The 6,845-nt window shown below is 36.6% G+C and overlaps 1 protein-coding gene across 2 annotated transcripts in view; it reads left to right on the top strand.

The window, feature by feature from the left end:
- ZNF451 (zinc finger protein 451) overlaps positions 1-6,845 on the top strand; it is an 84,130-nt gene that overhangs the window by 23,070 nt on the left and 54,215 nt on the right. The gene's annotated exons all lie outside the window — the stretch shown is intronic.

The following is a 6,845-nucleotide window of genomic DNA, read 5'->3' as shown; positions in this document are numbered from 1 at the left end:
TCTCTTCTGCTTTATCTGTATTTGGATGTAAAATTGTTGAGGAAAAACCATTGCTTTTCAAAGTGTTATTTGGGATATGGTTTGAATTGTAAGTTGAGTAGAAGGGGCTTCTGGTAAACAGAACTTTTGCAGAGTGCAAACTTCAGACCACACTATGGATTGAAGTTTTAGGATTGGCAGTCGTCATAAGCAGACTTTGAAATTGAGTTTCTGTGAAGTAGTCCATTCGTTGCAGGAATTCTGTTCAAACCAAATGCACTAGTCAGATAATGATGACGTGCAAAGTTAATTCCTTTGCAGCTGGTTGTTCCTTTGAGTTTTCTTTGAATGTGGAGTCCCTTACATAGAAGGTAGAGATTATGAAAGAAATTGTCTCCAGTTAGTGCTCCTCTGTATAATCTGTGCCAGCTGATATTCAGGAAGATATTATGACCATAAATAAACCTCTGCCTTGGATTGTTTTGTGTATATCCCCTTACCTTATTCTTTACCTTCCTCCCTCCTACAAATTGTATCTTTTCTTATTACTGGCTTTTTGAGTAGCTAGAATATGCCTATGGTGAGTCAGATAGGAAACTGGGTTGTTGTTGTCACTTCACGGGGTAGTAAGTGTTCTTGAAGAGTGCTTTCTTTCTAGGTTATATCACCCTGTGTGTGTAGATGCAGAAAAATTATTCATTTCACAGAGGTCTAGTGATTTAATATTGATAATATAATCATTTTGCATTAAAGTAATTTTGTACAAAGTACAAATTGGAAGCTTTTTGGTTCATCAAGAACTAAAGTGCTTTTTAGAAATTAGTAATCATGATTTACAAATATAAGTCATTTGTTTAGCATTAAGCTGCGAAGTAGTACAATGCTAAGAACCATTGTAAAAGAATTTGTTCTATGAAGCCCTGCTTTTCGTTCTTTGTTCTTTTTTTAAAGCCTTTATTTGGGGTTCAGGGGTACATGCACAGGTTTGTTTGGTTTTCTAGGTATACTTGTGTCTCAGGGGTTTGGGGTATCGATTATTTTGTCACCTAGGTATTAAGCATGGTAACTTATAGTTATTGTTTTTCTGGTCTTCTCCCTCCTCCTACCCTCCTCCCTTAAGTAGGCCCAGTGTCTGTTGTTCCCCTGTTTGTGCCCATTGGTTCTCATTATTTAGCACCCACTTATAAATGAGAACATTTATAAGTTAGCATAAGGTAGCATATTTGGTTTTCTGTTCCTGTGTTAGTTCACTAAGCCCTCCAGCTCCATCCATCTTCCTGCACAGGACATGATCTCATTCTTTTTTTGGCCATATAGTAGTCCATGGTGTATATGTACTGTATTTTATTTACCTAGTCCTGCTTTTTAATATTGTGTTCTAGAAATTGCTTTGCAAAAGCAAAATCACTCCATTAATTCTGCATTTCCTTTGATTTGATCTTTGCAAACATTTCTACGTACCGATTTAGGTAGTTATCACAGTAAGAAGTTACTCAGAGGCTCAGCTTTATGGTGAGTGATGTATGAAGAATAAAGTGAAAGATCTGCCTGAATTTACTATTTGTAAAAAATATATTCATGGGTCTTTTTTTTTTTTTGAGATGGAGTTTAGCTCTTGTTACCCAGGCTGGAGTGCAATGGCATGATCTCGGCTCACTGCAACCTCCGCCTCCTGGGTTCAAGCAATTCTCCTGCCTCAGCCTCCTGAGTAGCTGGGATTACAGACACGAGCCACCATGCCCAGCTAATTTTTTGTATTTTTAGTAGAGACGGGGTTTCACCACATTGACCAGGATGGTCTCGATCTCTCGACCTCGTGATCCACCCGCCTCGGCCTCCCAAAGTGCTGGGATTACAGGCTTGAGCCACCGCGCCCGGCCTATGCATGGGTCTTTTAAGAGAAGTTTTTAATAAATAGTTCAGAGTCATTTTTGCCTGGCATTGAGCTCTCTAAATCGTATGACATTTTCAGGATGGAGAGTGAATTGTTCAAGAAATAGGCATTTGTAGATAAATTTTAAAAGAAAATTCGCCTGTGAAGTCATGTGCATTCATCTGAAGTTCCTCAAGTAGAAATTTAGCTTCTACTAAAAATTTATTTTGGTGTTTAATTAGCTTCCTCTTGAGCAAATTAGTTAAACTCAACTAAGAGAACTTATCTTTGTGACTGGAAAAACTAAGAATCCTACTTTCTATATTTACATTCCAAACAAGAATAGAGGAAGGTCAGGTCTAAGTGAGCTGAATAAGCATGTATTTTTAAGTTTCAACTTTTAATTTGACTAAGTATCCTTTGTCAGTAGTTTAAATACATTTTAAAATACAAAATAAAACATGTTTTTAGGAAAACCATATACGTAAGTAAAAGAAAAATAATATAAGTTTGTGTTGTAGCTAAATGTTTTTTGCTTTAAAATGATAATGGTATTTGGCTTGAAATTTGTGTAAAAATATTTTCCTGATAGCCATTAAGCTTGTTGAACTGAAAGTGACTTTCCTTAATTCTTGATTAATATGTTTCTATTGGGTTTGAAAAATAAGGTAACTCAGTCATTATACATCTAGGGACAAAAATCTGAGAAGTTACATACAATTTACTAATAGATTATGTTCCTTCTAGATGCAGCATTTCTGCCTATATTTGTGTAGGATGGATATTAAACATATTTTTATAAGGTAAAAATAGTGATTTAAACCAAATCCATTATATTCCCAAACAAAAGATTGAGATCCTTAACATTTTTGTCTTTATATAATCTTTTTCATTAATAATTTAAATTTGTTAACAATTTTATTATATATGCTGATTGTAGACAAATTAGAGAATATAGAAAAGGAAAAAACAGTCTCGACAGAAATAACCACTGTTTAACATTTTGGTTTACATAGCCTTCTAGATTTTACTTATATATATTTACAGGATCATTTTTACTTAAAAAATAAGAGTGTTGCTTGGCACAGTGGTTCATGCCTATAATCCTAGCATTTTGGGAGGCCTTGGTGGGAGGATTGCTTGAGGCCAGGAGTTCAACAGCTTGGGAATACTGTGAGACTCTGTCTTTATGGGGGGGGAAAAAAAAAAAAAGCTAGCCGGGCGTGTTGCTACGTGCCTGTAGGCCCAGATTCTCAGGAGGCAGAAGTGGGAGGGTCACTTAAGTGAGCCCAGGAGGTTGAGGCTGCAGTGAGCTATGGTCACACCATTGCTCTCTAGCCTGGGTGACAAAGCGAGATCCTGTCAGAAAAAAAATTATCTAATAGATCTATCAATTAGTGTGTGTACACACACACACACACACACACACACCCCCGATATATAGCCTATATATAGAAGTACTAATAGGGAAGTGATATTGAAATGTAAAGTTTAACATGATCATTTCATTGATGATGGAGTTTTGTGTCGGGTTGTCATTTCTGGACTTGGACTTTCTACTATAACTCTACCTGGATACACATAAAAGATAAACATTGTTGTTCTCTAGAATTGTTGCTTTACCTGTATATGCTTAACTTTCATGGACATGTGTCCTCAGGTCTAACCAGTATCCTGAGTATGGCCATCATTTTTAGGTACAACTGAAGTTTGTTCTGTGAATGTTTTACCTAAAATTTTAGATAAAAATGTAAACAAATATATTCAAGAATGTAAGAATTTCATAATGACTGAACCAGAATCTGGTCTAAGCTTCTTCTGGCTTTATATTCTCCTTAATTCTGTGCAATTCTGAGTATGGAAGAAAACTGCTGATGCAAAGATTGATCTAAAGTATTGGCAAACAGAGGACCCCCAATTTCCCCAATATTTTTCCTAAGGTTTTCCTATGCTTCTTCCCAACACTGATTGGCTAGCTTCGATAACTTTTTCACTGTCGGTATGGACTCTTTAATATTAGGTGTTTTATTTAAAGACATTATTCCAGGTGACCATAGGACGTTCTTCAAGGAGGATAGCTGCTGTTATTCACAGTGAAACTTAAAAGCCCATTATTTTTGCCATAGATTCAGAGCCAATTGAATTCTAGCTTGAGAAGTGAATTCAAGTCATGTCTGAAAGCCTGACCTTTCTTTTGGTTGTTGTTTTTGAGATGGATTCTCTGTGTATTGCCGAGGCTGAAGTGCAGTGGTGTGATTTCAGCTCTCTGTAACCTCTGCCTCCTGGATTCAAGCTATTCTGCCTCATCCTCCTGAGTAGCTGGGAATGCAAGTGCACACCACCATGCCCAAGCTAATTTTTGTATTTTTAGTAGATTTTAGTAGAAGCCAACATAGTTTTGCCATATTGGCCAGACTGGTCTCAAACTCCTGACCACATGATCCACCCACCTCAGCCTCCCAAAGTGCTGGGATTACAGGCATAAGCCGCCATGCTTGGCAAAGCTTGACCTTTCTTAGAAAAGCTCGAAAGACCTAAGTGATAACTCAGGTGATAGGCTTTATGGGAGATGACAAATCCAGCCCAAGAAAAGCAGTTCTGGAATTTTATAATTTCACATTAAATTACACTTCAGCATCATGGCATTAGGGGAATGCTAGAAATTCTTGGTGCTAAGAATTTAGTGGCCCCTTTAACCAGCAACCATTATCCCTAAACCCAAGATTTGTAATGGAAAAATATTGTATGGGCTGGGCGCTGTGGCTGATGCCTGTAATCCCAGCACTTTGGAAGGCTGAGATTGGTGGATCACTTGAGGTCAGAGTCTGAGACCAGCCTGGCCAACATGGTGAAACCCCATCTCTACTAAAAATACAAAAATTAGCTGGATGTGGTGGTGCGCAATTGTAATTCCAGCTACTCAGGAGACTGAGGAAGGAGAATTGCTTGAATCTGGAAGGCAAAGGTTGTAGTCAGCTGAGATCACACCACCGCACTCTAGCCTGGGTGACAGAGCGAGACTCCATCTCAAAAAAAAAAAAAGGGGAAAATTTTATATGACTAATAGAGTCTGCCTCATATACCGAATCTTTTCCCAGTTTAAAACATCTTTCTTTAATATATCTGTTTTCTCAGTTTTAAAGTGCTAGCTTCAAAATTGGCAAAGATTTCAGAGTTGAAGCCCTTGCTTTCTCTACTACCATTCCTTTTCCTCTATTCCTAGCAGATTTCTTCCAAATCTGCTTTCAATGTTGGTAGCCAGAGTTCTTTTTTTTCTTTCTTTTTAAGAATAAATTAGAAGTGGGCATGGTTGCATGTACCTGTAATCCCAGCTACTCTCTAGGATGAGGTGGGAGGATTGCTTGAGCCCAGGATTTGAGTCCAGCCAGAGGACCCTGGCTCTAAAGAAGGGGAAAAAAAGGAGAAACTTTCTTATCAGATGGAAGAAGACAGCGCACAGTGAATTCTAAGATGTCTTTGTTTCCAGCATTAGGGCTTCGTAGCCCTTCAGTGTTATGAAAGAGAATAAACAAATCAGCAGAATTAGCAGGGAATAACAGAGGCAGTTCATTGAGACATAACCCCATATACAAGATGAGTGTCCTTTATCCGAAATGCTTGGGAACAGAAGAAGTGTTTGGATTTTAGATATTTTTGGATTTTGGAATATTTACATTATAGCTGTTGGTTGAACATTGCTGATAGGAAAACCTGAAATCTGAAATGCTCCAAGGAATGTTCCCTTTGAGCTTCATACAGGCACTCAAAAAGTTATGGATTTTGAGCAATTTTCAGATTTTTGGATTAGGGAAGCTCAAGTTGTAGTTAAAATATGTAGGCTACTAATAGCTACATAAGAAAAATAATTGTAGTAAATAACAACAGGTTTTACTTGACCTCCAGAAGGTGATGGTAAGGCTGCAGATTAATTTTAGAGTAAAGTTGAAGAGATCTAAGTGAATGTTTAAATGGCTAAACAACTTACCTTCCTAGTGTTGTGAGTGTGTTTTGATAGCACGTAAGTATAATTCGAAGGGAGTAAAGTTTTAAGAACATACTTATGTGACTAGTGGATTACTGAAATTTTTTCCTACTGGAGATGTAATTGCCATGTTTCTGAATTTAATTTTCATTGACCTTTGCATCAAGAGTATATGGAAAGGTCAGTGAGAAGTATTGCATCAGAATCATTAAATATGCTTTAAAGTAAACATGAAGAAGAATAAATATTATGTAATTTCCTGAATGACTGTAACTTCAAAAATAATTTTAAATTATTGTTTTATTATGGCCTAGGAGAAAATAAAATAATAGTAGAAATATCAATTCAAGGGTAGTTCTTCCTGAGTTAGGATTACCTAAATTTATCCAAAACATGGCCTTCTTCCTGTCCCTAGAATATTCACATTGTTGTTGTGACACAGGAATTATAGAGGGACCAAAAAATCCCTTGATTTCCTATCCTCACACCCACATGGCTGCATAAGTGACAGTGTTTCAGTAGGAAATAATTTTGTTTGATGTAAGGGTAGCAACTTGAAATAGCTTGATTAGTTTTCTACAGCTACTAGTCTCCAGACAAATTTAGGCGTAACATATATTTTCTATTTAGGATGTTACCCCTTCTTTTAACCTTGTAGGAGAATTGTCATTACTGTCACTTTTGTTTGTTTGTTTTTGTTTTTGGTAGGTAAACAGTAATTTATTTATACCTTGTCCACTTTGCCTGTTTGTTAATGTGTCCTTAGTTTACCAGGACTTTCAAGCATGACTTTTGTTAAAGTTTAAAACCTAAAAAGTATTATCTCTGTCAAGAAAGTTAATACACTCTATGCCCATTTAAAAATTTTACTAACATCTTTAAAATTTGTATTTATGATCTACATTAAATTTCCTTCTCAAGGTAGTACCTACATTTTGTTGTTTTTGCAAGGAGTAAATTTAATGTGCCCTTTCCTCCCCCTTTTTTAGAAGACAGGGTCTTACTTTGTTG

The sequence above is a fragment of the Saimiri boliviensis genome, chromosome 4 (genome assembly GCF_048565385.1).
Source record: "Saimiri boliviensis isolate mSaiBol1 chromosome 4, mSaiBol1.pri, whole genome shotgun sequence".
NCBI lineage: Eukaryota > Metazoa > Chordata > Mammalia > Primates > Cebidae > Saimiri > Saimiri boliviensis.
The sequence above is the reverse complement of the archived record's forward strand: the minus strand, read 5'-3'. Positions and strand labels throughout refer to the sequence as shown.